The sequence below is a fragment of the Mirounga leonina genome, unplaced genomic scaffold (genome assembly GCF_011800145.1).
Source record: "Mirounga leonina isolate KUSES-001 unplaced genomic scaffold, KU_Mleo_1.0 Mir_168, whole genome shotgun sequence".
Lineage (NCBI taxonomy): Eukaryota > Metazoa > Chordata > Mammalia > Carnivora > Phocidae > Mirounga > Mirounga leonina.
The window spans coordinates 75,859,845-75,881,381 of record NW_023270426.1 but is presented as its reverse complement, the minus strand read 5'-3'; the positions used below and the strand labels follow the sequence as shown (position 1 = coordinate 75,881,381).

The 21,537-nt window shown below is 39.8% G+C and overlaps 1 long non-coding RNA gene across 1 annotated transcript in view; it reads left to right on the top strand.

Annotated features, from left to right (window-relative positions):
- The window catches only part of LOC118017073, a 184,697-nt gene that overhangs the window by 3,762 nt on the left and 159,398 nt on the right, over positions 1 to 21,537 (top strand). The window contains exon 2 of the long non-coding RNA XR_004681052.1: positions 5,370 to 5,556. This is a non-coding gene — a long non-coding RNA (uncharacterized LOC118017073). The remainder of the gene's footprint in view (positions 1 to 5,369; positions 5,557 to 21,537) is intronic.

Sequence of the window (21,537 nt, the reverse complement as noted above, 5' to 3'; positions counted from 1 at the left end):
ATAATGACAACATTATGCTAGTTGGACCTGATGAACTGGAAGTAGCAGGTATTTCAGATGCCTTGGTAAGATATATTTGAACTAGAGCACAGAAGAAAATCATGAGTATGAGATGATAACTCTAAAGTGGTCCTGGCAAGTCCCCACCTTTAGGGTGGGACAAGTTCTAGGATGCTACAAGCTATACAAAACAAAACAAACAAACAAACAAAAAACCACTGAGAGATGAATCCGAGCAAATGGTGTGGGTTAGAAATGATGAGGATTGGAAAAAAGAATAAAGTGATTGCTGCAGAGACTGGTTATACCAATCATGTGGCTATGGAAGGAAATGAAGAGCCCAGCTGGTAGGAGAGGAATACTCTAAACCCTGGGAAGTCAGGGGTTGGGGAAAGAATCATTAAGCCTCTCTTGCCTCTCACTTATAGGACACCTGGCCTGGTCTATCATCTCAGAATGCCTTTGTAAACTTGAATACCCATTCTTTTTTTAAATAAATAAATAAATAAATAAATCTTTGAAAACCCATTTTTAACTTAAATCCTAGAGTCCTAGATGTTAGGACTTAGATCCTTAGTTTTTAGACTTTAAGAACTGTTGCCCTTTCAGATAGATGACCTCCACCTGAGATGACAGAACAAGATTAACTTTCTGGATATTAATATGTCCCCCCCGACAAGCCTACTCCCTTGTGGTCTCTCCCTATCATCTAAGAAAAAAGTTCTCTTGTATGCTTTTTCCAGACCAGCACCACTGCTGAATTTAACTGATTGCTACATCTATCATTCCCTCCTGACCCTGCTGACAAAAACTTAACAGCTTTTCCTTCAGACACTGAAGAATTAAACCTTGACCCCCATGTCAGCAAAATGCCATGACCGAAGTCACTACAAACTTCTCAGCATGCTTCTGGGGGATAGGTGCACACTGTGGAGAAGGAAGCAATAACTTAAACACCAAAACTGAAGTGTTTTAGCAGTATTAGCAGACTCTAGTTCACCTGGAACAGTCTATACAATAAGGGCTAGGCTGGTTGGCTCTCATAGCCAGATTGTCCTCTGCAGAAGCAGCACTGCAGCCTGCTTTGCAGGAGATTATTTAGCTTTAAACAAGGAGTTTGTCCACCATAAGGGACACAAAATTGACCCACCCTTGTTGTCATAAATGGCACTTATACTCCTAATACAGTTTATGCCCCCAGTAGGGTACTTATGTGGACATCAGACCTATACTTGCCTGACAAACATAAACCAGTGTAAAATCTCTAATGCAAATGATAATAAACAATCATGTTGCCCTGGACCTCCTGCTGGGCATTCAAGGGAGAATATATTCAAATGCCAACACCTATTACTGCACTTAGATTAATGAATCAGGAAAGGTGGAACAATTATCTTCTACCTTAGAAAGCAGTGTGGCTTTCTCAGGTCAATCTCAACAACACCTGAAACATACTTAACCATCTTGGCTCTGGATGTGGAGCCTTTTTACAATTTATCCTTCAAGTTAGCCTGACCATCTTGATAGGAGTCATAGTCACGGTCACTTTCATCTGCTGTGGCCTAAAATGAATGGGAAATATTTGGTCCAAGCCCCTATAATCAATCACTACAATTAATTAGGTAATCTCATGGGTGTCCTAAACTCCTGAAAATAATTCTTACTTCAATACATGAAAGGTCAGAGGTGGAGTTATTGGGGTACAGCCCGGCCACCACATGACCTTCCACGTCTTCACATAAGCCACAAAGGCACTTCTGATCAGTCTTGGTGGAATGCCCTGCAATTCCTCCATGACCAAGAGGAGATAAGCTTCTTATGAGCAGCAGACTTCTATCAAACCATTTCTCATCAAGCTCCCTAGTTTCAGCAGGGCATAGGACTTTCCATCTTACTTCACCCGGCTTCAATTAAAGCTTCAAGCTTCTGTGTTAATCTAGAAACTGTCAGACTATAGTTTAGATGGCTTCTCAGGAACAGATCAACTCATCACTCCTGTCTCTCTCATTAGGTCCTTCCAGTTCAGTATCATCCTGTGGGACTAGAGATGTGGGCAGGTGACACCATGCTGATACTATTTTTGCTGTATAAGTAATAAATTACCTTAATCCAGTTGAGCCTATTGTCATCTTACTGGCTGAATCTCTGCAAGTGTGGTAAGCCAACCTAGTAGCTTCAGTAGTGATCCTTGTGGCTCTATTAGCTACCACACTGCTGCTTAGGGGCTATTCAACCACTTGTTAGAAGGGTAGTATTTTCCTAATCTGAAGAGTGAGTAAAGCCATTCTAATACAGGGGGAAATACTTGTGCAGAAAAACAGGGGGAGCAGAATCAAGACTTTGGCATATTAGGGCAACCAAAGCCTGCAGGGTTGGAACAAGTGGAGAGAGAGATTGAAGACACAGGAAAAAGAAGAGTTAAGTGAAAGATCAAGGTGGTAGAGAAGAAGGTACAGTGATGGGGACCAATAGCTCTGGAGGAGAGAATCACTCTGGACAGGAAGAAGACCCCACCCCCGCCCCCCGCCTCCAGTCCCTCTGAGGCCAAAGAAATCAGCCTTCTCCCTATCCTTTCTTATCATAGAGCTCCTGTGGTCTTCTGGTCTCTTACCAGGTCTCCCGACTAATCTTACCCTACTTTTGCCACTTTTCCAATGCTCTATGCTCTAGGTTTATGAAAATGTCAGTTCCATTAGTTCTTGCCTAAAATCCATCAGTAGTTTCCCAGCACTTTCACATCTAATTCTAATCACATTAGTATGAACCCTAAATTTCTTCAAATTCTGACCTCTGCCTTTCTATCCAGCCTATTCCCCTACTCCTGCACTTTCACACACAGTCCTCACGCTAGTCATGTTGAACAATTTGCTTTCTTCCTGTTGAGCCAAGCAGACAGGGCCACTGGGTATGGTTGTACAAACCATACATAGAACATCTTTAAGACATGCTGTATGTATTGCTGATATTGTCAATTTGTTAGAACTATCTTCTGGAAGATGGCAGTAGAATATCTTATTCTAATGAAATTAATATGACAATTTTGTGATATATGGAAATAAAGTACCTTGAAGAAAGGCCCAATATTATAACAACTTGAACAAAGGTGCACCTCAGATCCTTGGTACAATTCTTTATGTTTAGAATGCTTTTCAGCAGCCTTGTCCACCAGCAAACTTCTACTCATTCTACACAGAGAAGCTCAAACACTATATCTCTTCAAATATTACCAGGTATTTGTTATAACTATTTGTTTCATGGTCTGGAAGCATTTGTGTTCTTATCCCTTCCCTGAAATGTCTAGTATTGTGGGATTTTTTTTGAAGATTTTGTTTATTTCAGAGAGACAGAGCATGCATGCAATCAGGGGGAGGGGCAGAGGGAGAGGAGAAAGAGAATCCCAAGCAGACTTCCTGCTGAGCGCAGAGCCCAACACGGGACTCTGTCTCACAACCCTGAGACCATGACCTGAGCCGAAATCAAGAGTTAGATGCTCAATTGACTGAGTCACCCAGGTGCCCCTAGTATTGTGTTTTAAATATTTGTCTTTATTCATTTTACCTTGAATGAGCATATGAGATGTTCTGGATCAGAGGCAGATTTCTTACTACCCCAGAATAAATAAGAACTGCATGCTCCACTCTCCCACCTTGCTCCAGATCTTACCCTTGGGGCGATATTATGAAAGCCAATGAAAATTTTTCTACATGAGTGGCCAGATACTCTATAGACAAGGGACAAGAAGTGATTTTTCTGTGTTTATAAAGATAAAGGATGCAACTGTTCCTCCTCATCTCCTGAAAGTCTCTCCTCCTTACTCCAGATGTTTCTAAGCTCTAGGGCCTCATTCCAAGTTGGAATTTAAATAACTATAAAAATAACACTCCAGTCTCCCCAGCACCTTCAGAACTAACCTAGGTGCCTATCCCAGGATATAATATTTTGCTTTGGGGATGATAAGAGTTTTATTCGCCCTTTGGATCAGAGCAATTAGCTCTGTCATTAGGGAAACAAACAGCTACAGATCTAATCATTATGATATGAGAAAATGTATCTAGGAAAAGTAAAAGCAAACATTCTCTATAGTGCACATGTTTCTGTGGCTTAGGAGGCTAGAACTTTTTACACTAACACTTAAAAAAACGAGAAGTTTTATTTTACCTTATCTGGAAGCTGCATGGGGGCAGGGCCCATATCATAAAGATTCAATCTGGTTCCTTCTCCAGGACACATAGCTTTTGTGACTTTAGGAAAGTTATATATCTCCAAAGCTCCATTTTCCAACATGCCACATTGGGATAGTAATGGCTATTTTTCAGCATGTGCTGTAGGATTACAAGAGGTAACAAATGACATACGGAGAGAGCATTCCCCAGTTACTTTCCATTTTCTCTGGGAAAGGGGAAGAACGGTCCCATGAAGAAGTGAGTAGGGTAGAGAACATTTGAAATAATCATTACAGGAAGTGGATAATGGAGTTCACATGGATAATTTGGACAGCACTGATATGTCATGGAGGAAGTCTACAATTTTCTCTCCCTGGTATTGATCCATGGCTTGAGAGCCCAAGAAAAGAGAGCTGTGAGGATGATCTAGCAAGAGCCATTTGCATCAGAATGCAAGAACAATGGCCATGTGAGGAGTGCTTGGGGTAGGAACATACACTATTTTCCCTACCTACAGAAATAGATTTTTGCATCTGAGGTTTGTTAAAATGGGCAATCAATGTAATCTTGAACAGGAATAGAGCCTGGGGTGAGGTTTCTGGAAGGTATGAGGTCTGGCTCCATTCTTCTGATGATGAGAGGGTCTATGTCTATACAAGAGCCTCAGGTTATATTTGGTAAAACTGGAAAATTTATTTCTTCCCGTGCCAACTGCTATTCTAAGTCTGACTGAACTCTTCAGTTGCCTAACTACATCATATCTAAGATTAAGGTTTGGAAGGGGTTAAGAACTTAAGAAAATTTTATACTTATAATTGCATAAAACTATAGAGGTTGGAGGGTGCAATCACTTTATCTCCTATCCGTTGGGCCATGAGCACCTCTACACATTATTTCTGTGTGTGCCAAGAGTGCAAGACCCCTGGCTACTCTTTACTTGGGTCAATTTCAGGATTGTGTTTGCAGTGAGCAACCTTGAGCAACCAAGTAGTATCTTCTCCCAAACCAAGAGCAGGCTTGCTTACCAAACACTATAAAAGCAGTAAATTCTCCAAGTTCGGTATTCTTTGGCCTATGACAGAAATCCGCTATGTGTATGGCACCCATCTGGACCCCTTCCTTTAGACCCTCTGGGATTTGGGAGATATGGGAAACACCAATATCATGCTTATGCTGCTTTGACATGCTTTTTTGTCTCTAATCCAGGCATCTCGTGTTTTCTTCTGGCATCCATGAAACAGTGACAGGCCCCAGACCCTTCACAGATCCTGAAACTACTCGTCTGCCTAAGAGAATCATGACACTGTTGGCATAATCTTCACCTCCTTATGCTTTCCCTTCCATGAAGCTAAGAATGAGGATGAGTCAAGTAACATAATAAACTTCTGAGAAGGTAAGGGAAAGAGAGCTAAAGGAAGAGTGCCTTTTCTTCATAGTGTTTCTCACTATTTGAAATTATTTATTGACTTACTTTATGTCTGTCTCTTCCAGTAGAATGCAAGCTCCTGGAAGTTGGGGACCTTTTGATTTATCACTGTATCTTAATGAATAAAGTCATGTCTAGCAATGTCAATGCTTAATAAATATTCATTGAATGAATTAATGATTATTTGGGCCTTGAGCCACTAGTTGGGGTGAATTGGTAGTACTCATAATGGATTGCTCTGGTTCATAATAGAAGTCTGTTTGCTCTTGAATGGCATTTAAAGCTATTCCTCTTGTCTTTGTGAATCTTTATGTTCCTATAAGAGTGTGTTTTTTTATAAGTCCTTTAAAGAGAATTTCCCCCAAAATTATTTTACTAATCATCTTAATTACTCAAGAAAGTCCAATATGGGGATAGAAAGAAATAAACTCTATATAATGAATGACCAGTGTATGCTAGGTGCTTTACCTGTGCTGCCTCATTTAATTCTTACAACTCTGTAAGATTAGTATGTTAGTATCTATTTTATTTAGAAAGGACATGGATACAGAGAAGTTAGACAACATGTTAGGACACATAGATACTAAATGGTATAGCTTGTTTTTTCTTGGTTCGAAACTTCTCTTTTCAATACAGCATTCTACAGTTATGATACTTTATACCTTGTGAACAGATTTTCTAAAGTAACAATTAGGATGTATATCAGTCAGGGTTCAGTGTAAACAAATAGAAACAATTTTAGGTATTTTCACGAAGGAAAGTATTTAATAGAGGGTGCTTACAAAAATGAATGATCAGGGTTGGAGAAGTGAGTGACAGAGCCTCTGAAAATCAATGATTCCAGTACAATACAGAGTTGACCTATTGGCGGAGCTATGACTGCTGAGGACTTTTAGAATATGAGTATCAGTAACATAACCCTATGATAGCAGGCAGAGCCAGAAAGCTACTGCTGTCCCAACTGCTTATTGTCTTTCAGGGGGCTGAATAATGGGCCATGGAACACTGCTTCAGAAAAATGTTTCAGTGACTTTAATTATTAGGGAAATACAGCCAAGAGTGGTCAGGGAGATGGCCCAACTTCTCTTATGTTTTCTAAATCTTGCATGAATATATCTAATTGCAGACCTAATTCATATCCATAGCTCTAGGTGCAAAGAAGTCTAGAAACTGTTGTAAGCTTCCAGTCTCTGCATTATGAAAGACGCCAGAAGCTGAGGGTGGAATGGACATTAAGTGAGCCAACCTGCAGTATTTACTACGGGCAGTATTGGGAGAAATCCAGACGCAAATACAGAAATACATAAAAGAAATACTTAGAATCAGTGAAGATGTTTAAAACTGACTCTGTCCAGGAAAACCTATAATATGTAATTATTTATTTGATCTCCAAACTCCTGACATTAAAATCTTTATGGTTATGACTTATCTTGGGGAAAATGTCCATGCACATGATCACTAAGGCCAATAATATATCTAAATGTGCACATATCAGAGAAGAGAAAATTATTTGTGGTGTAGGATCATCACTTTCATTTTTTTTATAGTCTTTTGTTTGCTGACACTATTACTGGCATGATTGTGGGGAAGAGGAGGCTTATTTCCAGCAGGCCCCAGGTCTTTCTCTGGATTCTCTTTGGCTCTGGTTTCTCATATGCCAACACAGTACTCAAATAGGAAAGGCTTAACAATTTAGTACTCCAAAGCTTCAGAGACACTTAGCACATGCACACATTTTACATGGAGTCCCCAGGGAAGCAAAAAGATTTGCCTGGGATCTCATGGAGACTGGATTAGAAGCCAAGCTCTCTGGCTCCCTGTCCAAACCTTTCTTCATCACAACAAAATCAAGCCTTGGATTATATGCCTCCTAAATACAGAATGATATTGTGTATGTGAATATGTGTGTGTGAGAGAGGGAGAGAGAGAGGGAGAGACAGACAGATGCCATTTACATCAAGTTCAGTAAGAGGCCAAACAGCTATATTTTTCAGGAAACATATGTTAAGCATGAAGCAAAGTGAGGAAATGTTAACGATCAAAATCTGGTTAGCAGTGGAGGTGGGGAGTTGTTACTAGTAAAAGGCACAGGGGAACTTGTGGGGTGATGGCAAGGTCTCAGGAGACTCTGTAGGACTGAAACTTTTTTTTGTTAATTTTGAAACATACTGTAATGTATTTGACTTTCTTGTTTTCAATGACACTTTGTTTTAGTCCTTCCTGTATAATAGAGCCAGGCTAGGTGCTTTTCATGGATTATTTCCTTTAACTCTTACCAGAACACTCTCATGGAGGCACTGTTATTATCCCCATTTCATAGATGAGCAAACTGAGATGCAGCCTTCACTAACCTGTCCAGATCCACACAGTTAGGTGGCAGAGCTGGTATTTGATTCATCTGGCTGCAGTGTCAGCTGCTTAACCATTCTGCTATGCTAGACACCAGAAACTGAGTGGCTGAGTAAATTATGGACTTTTCTTTTTATTATTATTTTACAATCATAAAAGTTATAGTTATGATAACTATGTTAATAAGAGAAAAAAGGAGAATACAAAATTTTATAAACACACACATAGTGATTACATCTGTGTTAAAAATATATGTGCATAGGTATAAAAGACCAGAATATACAACACCAATAAGTTAGGATGATGAAAATGTGGGTGCTTTGTCCCCCCTCTTCTCTGTTTTCCAAATTTATTTTAAAGTGGCCATTATAGATGTACAATGGGAAAATGTGCTGTAAAATAAACTTCCCATTTACCTGAAACATAAAATTTCATTTCCACACCCTTCTTTCCTACAGCTTTGTATAATCTTTAGAAGCCTCTTCTGCTCAATGAGTGACTTCATTACTAAATTGATGGCACCAGATCATTCTAGCTATGCAAATCACAAATCCACAGCCAGCTGAGGAAAACGCGGATAAAAGATTACATTAAAAATTAAAGCAACATGGGGAGATGTGGAGATAATGTGCTTACAATTATTTCTACATATTTAATATTTATGCAATTACAAAGCCAGTCATGACAAATCTTAAATCTTGAGTCCTATTTCTTTTGCCCTCTGATATTTTTTACCTTGAACTGAGACTGCCAAATAATACATAAAAAATGGCTGTGGGAGAAGCATTTCCTTTGGCCTATAAATGATAAATGCTTTTTTCTTAGAAAGTGATCTCATTTCTTCCCAGCCTTTGTTTATTTTCAATGCACTGTATTTTTTTACTCTGTTACATTCTGATCACCCTTGAAAGCGCTGGGCTTTCAGTCTTCCACAGTTTGGTTGTGTTGTTTTCTGGTGGTGCTGCTGTGATGTGTTTTCTGTCAGAGGAAATTTACAGGCACATTAGCCTACTTGACAGGCACAATGAGCCACAAGGCTCTCCTAAGGAGAAACTTCCATGTGCTGTGGTGAGGTTTTCTGTCTCTCCATCCCACCCTCCCTCTTACACTTTAATACGCCACCATGATTCAGACACAAATACCAAACACTTTCATTTATAGGAATTACCTTGGATCCTGAATTTAACTCTTTGGTTCCTGGTAACAGTGTTACATCAGTTCTGCATTAATTAATTCATATTTCTGCAACAATCTGGCTACAGTAGTTTGTGGATAAAACCAATGTCTTCCCTTACAGTCATATAGATACCAAGTAAGGAATGGATGGGAACCTTTTTTTTTCCTATGATGAGTCATTGACACAAAGTGGGGAAAATAGCATCCAAGAACTATACAAATGAAAAGCAATATAATTAAATTTTATGGAGGGTGTTTAGAGAGAAAATTCTAAAACAATTTTCTCAGTGTGTCATAGAAAAATGGTCAACAAGAATCAATAAAACTTATTAAAAATTCAAAAACATAAAATGAGACATAACTGAAAGGGTAAACTGTTTTCTTGGCAGATTTCAAATATATTAGAGTATTTCCCTACAGCCATTGGCAAACGGCAGGCCTGTGCATTTTCAGTTTTATGTATATTATGTTGCCCCTAGGGGAGTAAATTTGTTAAGACATAGCAGTTCTGGTATATTCAGACCCTGACTTGATGTTAAGCTTCAATTTAACATCTTCCAGATCTCTTTAATAATTTTTGAAGGGTGATTTTATTTTGAGATAATTCCTTTTGTCCTTGATATGTTTAGACCATAAGCACGGAACTATGTAACCTACAGATTATTTAGAACAGTCTATGGGGTGCGTGGCTGGCTCTGTCGGAAGAGTGTGTGGCTCTTGATCTTGGGGTCATGAGTTGGGGTGTAGAGATTACTTACGTAAATAAACTTTAAAAAAAAAGTTACTTAGAACAGTCTTAAGTCACATGTAAATTTCTTGCTCGATTCTCTGCTAAGAAGCAGAGAGGTATTTACCAAGCCAATCCATAATATTGGTCTGAACTACTATATTTATTTACTGAATTTGAATAAATAAATGAATGAAACTTGCCTTATCTGGAAAGTAAGAATAGTTGGCTTCCTGGTGGACTAACTCTTTAGAAAATTAATGAGGAATATTCTTAGTTGGGCCGTATCTTAGTTCAGGCTGCTACAACAAAATACCACAGACTAGGTCACTTATAAACTACAGAAATTTATGGCTCACAGACGAACAGGTTGGAAATCTGAGATCAGGGTGCCATCAAGGTTGGGTGAGGGCCCTCTTCCAGGTTGCAGACTTCTTATTTTTTCTTTGTCTTCACATGGTGGAAGGAGCAAGGGGGCTCTCTTTTATAAGAGCACTAATCCCATTCATGAGGGCTGTACCCTCATGACCTAAACACCTACCAAAGGCCCTACCTTTAGGGCTTAGGATTTCAACATATGAATTATGGGGAGACACGAACATTCAGGCCATAGTAGGCTCCCTTTCCCTTTTTTTCTTTCTTAGAGCCGTACTCTCCAAATTGTTTCAGAATAGCCAACTACAGCTGTGTTCTCACCTATGCCCTTTCTCCCTCCCCATCTTTAAAAGGACAAATGAGACTTCTTCTGTTCTGGCAGCCTGGTGGTCCTTAGAGAGACTGGCTCCTTCCTCAGGCTCCCTAAGAGTGAGAGCAGGCTGTAGATTCTTATCTTTAGAGTGGTTCTTCCTTGGTCTGATTTTCTGCTATGAGGGGGATTCTTCTTTCTGCCTTTTGCTCCTCTGTAATGACTGCAAGGATGAGGAGAGGAACCTAGTTTTCCAGGCTGTCAGGATGACTAGAGATCCCTACAGCCAGTCAGAGCAATGACAAGGAGTACCATTAATCTGCCCATCATCTGGGAAATACAGAATTTGCCCTCACACAAAGAAAACCAAGGCACCAGTCACTGGACTTTTATATACTGCCATTCTCCATCTAAGGATCTTCAGTAATAGTATTCATTAATCTAGAGTGACTTGAATAAGACTTTTTTTTCTGAAACAGAAGGCCAATTTAGACAACACCTCAAGGTGTTTTTCAATTCATTTTTTGCTTGTTTTATTTTTAGTTCCCAGGGTCATGAAATAATGGCTACATTTTAATAAGCAATATAAATTTCTGTCCATATCTAAACCAGTGGGAGATTTTCTCTAATTTTAATGCTGAATTATTTTAACAAAATAATCATCAAATACCTCTGATGTGCCAGGCAGGCACAACTGTAAATGCTGGATATACAGCATAATGCATATATTAAACCTTCAGAGTGCAGACTGCATCTAGATGCTGAGAATTCTTCAGGCCCTCTGATGAATCCATTCACATTTTTGATACCCACTCATACTTTAAACTGTACTCAGGTGAGCTCTCCAAATTGTAGGTTTCACTGGCTGCCTGAATCCCCTAGGACTAAACCAAAGACATTGAGTTCTAGCTCCTTTATCCCAAACCCAGCCTAGTGGATGAGTTTTTATTGGTATGAGTGTATTCAAGAGTAGAGTTTTATTATCTTCCCAAAGTTCTGAGGACTTTTTTCTTTTGGTAACAAGAACTCTTTCCTGAAAGTCAGTGCCCAGGTAGATGAACTGCCAAAAAGGAGCCTAAAACATGCAAACATTTGCTCATGTGGATGTCTGCACTCCTAGCTATCTGGGGAGCTGCTACAAGATGGATGGAGAGGCAAAATTACTCACTTGGAAGGCTGGCTGTCAAGACAAAATCCAAACCGAGGAGCTTTTCTCCTAAGAACCCCTATGACATTTTATTCTTTAAATAAATCTTTTCTTCCTCTCCTTAGGTGAGAGATTGACATTTTAAGATCAATCATACCTCTGCTTTGCAGGGTTGGTAAACTTAGAACAGGATAAATGGAAATTAAGCAAAATTTCCATTTTTTTGAATAAAAATGCTCAAAATAGATATATTCTAATTCAGTCCAAAAGAGGGATGCTCTTTCCCCAGTGGTCATTCTCATTACTGTGGTTATCTCAAGACCTTTTGATGTCAAAATTTCACCCTGTTTTCTCTAAAAGAACCATTCTGAGCACACACCTGCTGTTTGAATAGCAGCAGAAAGGAAAGGAATCTCACACTATGTTTTTCTGCATCATAGCCAAGAATGTTTTAATGCTTCTGATATAGTCACAAGTTACCACCTTTCCCAGCCCCTCTCCATCATGAGGTAAGTTTCACCTGTTACTATAGGCTACAGTTTAATTATTTCCTCCTGTTTCTTTTATTCAGTAGCCCCTCTTTTTTTTTTTTTTTTTAACGTGAGCTCTAGGCCCAATGTGGGGCTTGAACTCATGACCCTGAGATCAAGGCATGCTTTACTGACCGAGCCGCCAATTACCCCCTCTTCTTGTTCATAATGGTCTCATTAGCATTTGGCTAGTGTCTCCCAAAACCAGATTTATTCAGCACTTTTAACTAATTTAAAATGATTTCTTGAAAATATAAGGCTCTCAGGCCATTCAGTTAGTCAATACACATTTATTGTGAGCCTGCTGTGTGCCAGGCATTGGAGTAGATGCTGGATACCATAGAATTCCAGGGAGCATGCTGTGGTCAAAGGAATACTAGATGAGCATTAGAAAGTGCCATTCTGGGACCAGCCTTACCCCTGACTACTGTGTGGGCTGGGCAAGGCCTCCAACCTCTGGGGTTCCAGTTCTCTCACATGCAAAATAACACGCAGAGAGAGCTACTCTTCCTTCAGACTCTTAAGTTCTGTTCCTGCCGCTGGTTTGGTTAATTGCAGTGGGAACCCAGTGGCCTTGCAAAAGCAAATTCTTTTATAAGCCTTCCCAAAGGGACCTCATTCTAATCCAAGGAGCAGTTTCAGTTCTAAGACGAATGCCTTTCAGAGACCCAAGAAGACATTTAAAGGGGAGTTTGGTCAAATATTTGAGCATATTTCCCCCAAAATGCTTACCTGCTTTCCAGTTGCTCAGTAGTATAAGGTAGTATAATCTCCAAGCGTGGAGGGTCAATTAGAATTCCAAACACCATGGTTTAATCTCCCAGTATAATAATAAATCCAAGTTACAAAAACAAGCATTAAGTCCAGATAATTCTGGACTTCCAATAGTGACAATTCATGGGGGCATGTTAAAACTCCCCAATTCTGTGGCATTTCAGTGGTTTCAACAGTTTTCATAGCCTCTGAGACTATTGCTATTTTTTTGTTTGTGAATATTGACAATAAAATGAATGCTTGCTGTTTGTACAATATTGTATTGTTCCTAATTTGCAAGCTGCTAGATATTCTTCTAATATCATGTGAGAACTCTGTTTTTTTCTGTCTTCTCACCCTACCAAATGTATTTTAAAAGATAGTTTTTAAGATGCATCTCAAGTTGCAAAATAGTATGCAACAGTTTGGTATTGGGACCAGGCAGGTTATTTGAAATTCATTGTGATTCCTCAACTTCTGACATAAAATTAAAGCAAAGAAAACAACAAAGGAAGCCTCATATTGCTCTTTAGATCTCCTCATTCTGCATTTATGGTTAGTTCATTTCAATTTCTTGTATCAAAAGAATATAGTAACTTACCACACACCATTGATCAGAGGGAGGACAGTTTCTTGTTTCCATTTCTTAAAAAAAAAAAAAAAAAAGACCCCACATATACAGCATACATAAATTTTTTTAAAAAATGAAGAAGAGGTAGTAAGGTATGAGTTATATTGAATAGCTTTATTTCTCTGACTTGCTGATAACATTTCATGGCTTTCTCTTCTTTCTTTCCTCCCCCTCACTATAAATATCAGAGCTGATGACTGACTTTTACTGCTGCCTTTCATGCAGACTCCTCGGGCTTGCAAATCAGCTACCAATTCTAGAAACTTTCTGTCTCCCACCCTTGCTTACATTGTTTCCTAATAATGGAGCAAAGGGACACTAAGAACACACAAACATTGTATAGCACACTGATTTGAGTAGTAAAACTCTTTTGAAGGTTGGATTTTGGACTCAATGCTTCAGCTCATTTCAGTCCATTTGGTGCATGGTACAAGGCAGCTACCCACTCAACATTTTGCCTATTGGGAGGATGGCAAAAGGGCAACCTGGACAGTTGAACACAAATGGAGCAACATAGAAATGTTGGCAACAAAGCCTTTCTGCAGGCAGTAATTCTACTCCCACTTCAAACTTTGTTGCTCTTTAGAAATAACATTTCAAGGGTGTTATGCACAAACAATGAATCATGGAACACTTCATCTAAAACTAATGATGTAATGTATGGGGATTAACATAAGAATAAAAAAAAAGTCAATGAATATCAAAAAAAGAAAAAAGAAAAAAAAAAGAAAAAAAAGAAATAACATTTCAAGATATTTTACCTTTCTAAAATGAGTCACCTTCCCTAATAATGGTCCAGGTTAACACTCTATCACACATATTCTCTAATCTTCTCCTAGCACTTCACACTCACATGCCTATTCTGCCTGATCAAAACTTACACGAAGCAAAGGCAGTGGGTATATTTGGGGCGGGGGGTATATAGACACATATACATATACCTCTGTATATCTAAATGCCATGCTGATTTAGAAATGGAAGAATAGAATAATCAGTCATGGTGATTAGCATTTTTGAGAACATACTATGTGCCAGGCACTATACTAAACACTTTATTACACACTCACACTCACATATACACACACTGTCACTTAACACAATTTGAGGGAGAAACTGATCACCTCCATTTTATAGATAAGAAAATTGATAGGCAAATATGTCAAGTGAGTTGCCCGAATCACACAGCCATGAGGTACCAGAGAGGCATGCTAACCCAGACACTGTGCTGCTTCGCCAAAAACTCAGATGCTTACATCACCCAACAAGTTATGCAACGTATGTGTTATTTGGGAACTTGTTTCCAAACATTAAATAAACTTTGGTGCTATTTCCAGTCTTCTGGATTTGTGACAATTCCATCTTCCCAAAAAGTGAAAATTCCTCAAGTTACAGCTCCTGGAAAGAAACCTTTAATAAAACCTCAGGCTCAGGGCGCCTGGGTGGCTCAGTCATTAAGCGTCTGCCTCCGGCTCAGGTCATGATCCCGGGGTCCTGGGACCGAGCCCCGCATCGGGCTCCCTGCTCAGTGGGAAGCCTGCTTCTCCCTCTCCCACTCCTCCTGCTTGTGTTCCCTCTCTCGCTGTGTCTCTCTCTGTCAAATAAATAAATAAAAACCTTAAAAAAAAAAAAAGAATATTAAAAAAAAAAAAAACCAGGCTCTTGGACTGTGCTGGCTGAAACGATAGCACATACGGCTACTTAAATTAAACTAATGTAAGCTCCTCAGTCACACTAGACACATTTCCCACATTCAATAGTGGCATGTGGCTAGTGGCTACTTTGCTAGCCAGCACAGCCATTGGACATTTCCACCATAATAGCAGCGCTGCTCCAGGAGACAGATAACTGAGGAAATACAAAAGAGCAAATGATCCTTGAGCCCCTTCCAGAAAAGGAACTGACATGTGTTTCCAAGGAAGGGACATTTATCGAGTGCCTATTCTTGGCCAGGCACTGTGCTAGGTGCCAAGAGCACAATGATCAATATGGATCAATGAGGCAGACATGATCTCTGCCCTTCCTAGAACTTGCAGTCTCTACCAGAGTCAGTCACCCGAGGTAAACACTGCTGTGAACACTGCTATGGTAAGGGAGTCTAAAGTGCTAGGAGGCAGAGAAGACCTAGTAGATGCAGCATCGAACCCTGGCTTCGGGGCAGGAGTCAGGCAAAGCTTTCTGGAGAGAAAGGAAGGTAAACTAAGGTCTTGACTGTGAGAAGGCTCATGAACCAAATGCAAGAGGAAAAGTGTTCCTCACTGAAGGAACAGCCTGCGTGAAGACTCAGAAGCAGGGAGAGAGCATGCTGTGCTTTAGAGGAGTTTAAAGAAGTAAAAAAAATTACTTTCTCCAGTCTTTCTCAGAATCAGAGCCTGGATAAAATCTTTTTTTTTCTTCGTATTTTGACCGAGTTATATTGCATGGAGGGAAGGCAGCAGAGAAGCAAAAAGTGGAGGCTTGTGCAGAGGAGGTATACAGGAGCCGGAAGTGGCCAGTAACTACCCCTTACCACTCAAGTGCTTCAATACGAAGAATGTGCACAGACAGGAGCCTTGAATGTGAACAATGATGCAGTAGCCACTTGATATGAAGGACAGTGGCCAGATACTGTGGCAGTTTACTAGGATTGTTTTACCCAGTCCTCACCATAAGCCTGGATATTTCCCTACATTTATGCTTAAATAATTAGAAGTTGGTAGAGCAACCCATGAGACAGAACCACCTGAACTCATGAGCTCTTCTTCTGCTGAAACACCAGGTTATACAGTTTCCCCAGTTACTGCTTCTTCCGTGCCCAGGCTGGTACCACCTAAGAAGACCAGTTTGAGGGATGGTTGAACTCACATGAAGACATGGAAGAAAAGCCAAAGAGTAGAACTAAAACAACTTGTACTGCAGAAAAATTAGTTTGTGCCAAACTAAAGTGTAACCCAAAAAAGGAAGTGGCTGGGGGAAATTCCCTCCTTCTTTCAGAACCTACCTGTTAATAGTTAACCATTTACCAATACTGACTAACCCCAATAGAGTAATTTTGCTTTTTAGCCTTAGAATTTTCTAGAAAAGTACTAAACTAGGATCACTTGTATTTGTCATCTTATCTAGCAGTGATCAGACTGATTCAAAACATTTATGATTTACAGTGGGATAGTTCAAGCCAACTTTCTCCACAAACTTCCTTCTAAGATTGCCTCAATCTGTTGAAAACTGTTTTATGACTCAACCCAGCGAAAATTTCAGCAGCACGTATCTTCGGATAAAATGCTTCATTCACATCAAGCGGTAATTAAATGTGCAGGGCATGAAATAAGCAGCAAGTTTGGCTTCGGAGCCATCTTGCAATCTGTAAACGATCCAAGATAGACCATATGCCTTTAAATCTAGATGACTGCATACGTATCCAAGAGAAAGCTAACTGCCATTTCTGCACAAGAGTCATCAAAAGATGAAAAAAGGGAAAAAAAGATGAAAAAAGATTTATGTAGCTTGTCTGATAAATGTATAGTAATACATGTGTGCACTGAGACTTGGTATATGGCTCTTAACTTTCCCTTTTGGTTCTTGATTCAGTTCTTCTAGAGGAAGCATTCAAAGTGACAACTCAACCAGCATTATCCTTCGTAGCTCATTGCAGTGGTCTGGGGTAGCTATTTGACAGACAGAGATTTTCTAACAAGGGTTGCCACTCCTCTTCTTTTGGTTCCTTACAGAAATCTCTCCCCCATTCTACGCTGGGGCTGGCCACCACTGTACCATGCTGATTCCTGAACAGGCTTGCCATGCCTCAGAGGGGTGATTGGTTCAATCATGACCATGTGACAGAATAAGGCCAATCTGAATCTCCCCAAGATTGCTGTACAGATGGGGGAAGGAGAAGTCTTCCTTCCATGGGCTTGCAAAGCTAAGAGGACATGAGAGTCGGGCTCCTGGTGGCCATCTTGCTACTGCACGAAGAGAGCCCACGTGAGAACAGCCAAACAGGGAAAAGGAGAGCTGGGAGATGGAGACAGAGTGCTGACCACGTTGTTTGGGCTTGTGGATTCCATCATGTCCAATGTCACTTCATGAGCATTGAATGAGTTAAACAGTGACTGGCAACAATAGGAGGTGCTCAGTAAATGTTACAGTCTATCTCTTTTCCTCCCTCTTTGACTTTGGCATCTGCCAGATAAAGATTCAAACCATCTTTGGCAGCCAGCACTTCTCTTTCTGGCTTTTACAGGAAAGCCAGTAAGAGAATGGAGAATGATGAGCACAAAGTCAGCGCCTCAGAGCAATGCAAGCCCCGTCTGCATCTTACAGATACCTCTTTGGAAGCAGCCCTTCTCTGCTCAGCACACTCACAGCTCAGACAACCGCCTGGTCCAGAATCAAGCTGGTACGAAAAATGATACTTTATTTCCTGAAAGAGGAAGGAAATGAGTTGGCCAGACCCTAAAGTGGGACATACTACAGGAAGCAGGCTACATAAGCACCTCAATGGGCATGTAGCTTTCCAATGGCCAATCATATGAAGGTACCAATCTGTTTGGCTGTTTGCCAGTGGCACCATTCTATAGAAAGCAGGCAATCTAGACTGTTAAAAATACATAACTTATCAACCTGACACAGTGTTTAACCTCGTGAAAACCAGACAGCATGGTGGTAATTAGTGCTAAGTACTAACAGTGATTTAAAATTCAGTTACGACAGGGCAAGTAAAGCCACCTCTACTGAATGGTGTTTGAAAATATGCATCCTCTCACGCCTGCAAGGCGGTGATGATAAACCTTTTGCTTGCACAATAAATGCTGGTGGTTGATGATCAAATTGGGTTGTTTATGTGCTACAGTATGTGCAGTATGAGAATCCTAAAGGTAATTTCTGAGATCTTATGTTTGTGATTTTTCAGACTCGATAAGCAATATCTTAAATATTGTGGAATTTAGAACTGGAATGGATCCTTACAGATGAAAGAAACTAAGGTTCAGAAGAGTTTAACGAGCTACTAAATGGCAAGGCAGGGACTTCAAGCCACGTCTTCTGGTTTTCAGTTGGATGGATACCTCTGTGTCACACCCCACTCTCTCAGAGATGATAGCAAAGACATCAGAGTTGGGCTGGATCTTCTAAGACATCTAGCCCAACCTGCTCGTTTATGGGTAAGGTAAGGAAACGGGGCCCAAAGAGATGAGGTTTTTGCCAAAAGTCAGAAAGGAATTAGGCTAAAACTTATTGACTCCTGGACCAGTGCTCACTCCTTGTTGCCATGGATAAATAGGCTCTATTAAACTTAGTTGTAAGCACAAGTCATCCCACCATTTAATTTCCATCAAGAGTCAAACAAGCTAATGAACACCCAGTCATCACCAGGGAAATCGGGCAGTGGATTAAGGTCTGGCCATAAAATGTTTTCAAGAGAGACAGCGTCTCCTAGTCAAGAAAGTACATGGTAACGTATAAATAAACAACTGAACTGAAAGACTATAATCTGCCAGGTGTGTTGTGCTATTTTATTTTTCTTATAGTCACTGTGATCTAGAGGCTGCAACTATTTCTGATACTGAAACTTCACTGACTTCAGCAAAAAGGCCCTTAAATGGCCTAAAGCATCAAGTCTCTTTTCGGTTCTTGGTTCCTAATTTATTCTGATACGGTAGACAGGGTTAAACTAGATTGTTGTTGTTACAGTTTAAAGTTCACTGCTTCCTAAATTCCTGTAGGATATGTGTATACCAGGTAGAGTCTACATAGCTGTAAATAAGTCTCAGTCTCTTTCTTCCTCTCCTGTTCTTTCTGAAAATTAGAGGAGTTAAGTCATTCTATCTAAGGAAGAGGGGGAAGGTGCGAAGCAAGCCTCTGAGTTGCCTGTCCGCCTACAGAAGAACATTAACATTGTTAATCAGCATTACAGGCTTGGCTTTGCTTCTTAGGGAAATGGTTGGGAGAGATATAAAACGCTTTAATCCTTTCTAAGCAATGTTGTCCTTGGTGATAGCCAGGAAGGAGGGATTTCTTCTTTTCATTTATACCTTTCAGCAACCTTGTAAAGTTTTGAGTTACTTACAATAAGAACCAAACTAATGTCAAATTAGGTTAATGAGGAATTATCAACTGCTTGCTCTATGGCCAACATTTTGCTAAGCCCTCCTGAAGGGACAAAAAATAATATTGTCCTTGTCCTTTGAAGAGTTCACTATCTTTATAGAACAACAATATTTAATAACAAAAATGATAAAATATTGCAGTTCCTTGGGTATAGTGCAGTGCATTCTGGTAGGGCTGACCCTCATCCAGTGGGGCGTGACTCTGGGAAGCAGTCAGAAGGGCAGTGAGGAATGGAAGGTAGTTCTGAACACTGGAAATAGCCCAATAAGGAACACTAGGGATATCTCACATGATGACTCAGGAAAGGAGTCATCTCCATTTTTTTTTCTTGCTTGCTTTGGTTTCCTGCAACAAAACTCTTAAGGCTACAATGTAGGGGGTCCCTTGCCCACACTTTACCCCTTGGTCCATATGTCATCTTTAATGTGGCTCAGGAAATGGTGTTCTCAAAGCTAGTGAGATGGTGCAAAAGAGCCCCTTCGTTCTTGCTGGTAACACCATTGGCCTCGAACCCCAGGGACTGTTACAGATCTGAACAGACACTTTCCTCTGACGCTGAATGATGAGCCTGAAGTGAGTGAAACCTGCAGTCTTGACTCTTTTATTACTGAGAATAAGAATGTGGTTATTGTTTTCCTTATTTATTTTATTTCCCCAGCCCATACCTTTGTCTTTCATGCAAATAATTCCCTTCATGGGTCTACCCTATTTGTACTTCACTTATATTCTGATTTATCTGGGTTTTGGGTAAACAAATGCTGACATAGCAACTACAACCCTTGAACAAAGAATAGTCAATCAACCCCATTAAGCCCTTTTGGAGCAAAGTAGATGTGCCTACCAGCTCCCCTTTCCAAACTGCTCATATCAGGCTCCATTATAGTTACTCTAGTAACTATAGTTACTCTAGGACTTTGGAGATAGACCCAGGATACTGGGTATTCCCAAATAAGTTCTTTGATTTCTCAGAGTTTCTTCTTCCTTATCTGTAAAATAGAGACAATGATAATACTCCCTCCTAATGATGTCAAGAGGATTAAATGAGGTGCTACAAGCAATGTGCTAAATATTATACTTGGCCTATGGGTGAATACGCAATATTGGCTTTTATTTTTATCATTACCCTTAACACCAATCTGGATGCTCTTTTCAGTTAAATTTTACTGTATCAAAATATGTTGAGGGTGAGTCAGAGACAGGCCACAGTGTGCTCTGTCATTGGTAAAAGAAGAGGGAATGCTGAATTCAAACACAGACCTGTAACAGATGAACTCTAACAGAAATTTTTATTGTTCTATCAGCAGTATAGTAATACCAAACAATAAAAATAAGCAGCAAAGCACCTGCTACTCCTCCACCCTAACACATTAATTATTATTTTTCTATATTCTTTTTTGATTTTTTCCATCACCAAACATAATTTTGCAGTTACACTTATAGCAGTTTGGATCTATTCAAAAAGCACATAAATGCCCTGGTGAGCAATTATCGATTGCCTACTGAGTATCAGGCCTTATTCTAAAGTACAGGGAACACAAAGAAGAAAATACCTTGAAAATCTACAGTCAATCTAAATAAAATACATTTTTTTGTATTGGTGGCATATCTTTCTTCCCCCCACAGCCCAAGGATTTTCACATGTTGCTGCAGAGGAATGGAGGAATAGTCAAGAAACAAAAGATAATGCATATTTCAGAGCTGATAGTAAAATAGAGAAGTGACTAGAGAATGTGTAATGGCTGGGTTAATTCAAAAAGGCACAGGAATATCCTGCATCAGGAATCACTTATATCACAGAAAAGGGATAAAGTAAGAAATAAAAAAAGAGAATAAAAGGAATTCAGGTAATACATGCATTGTGGGATATCT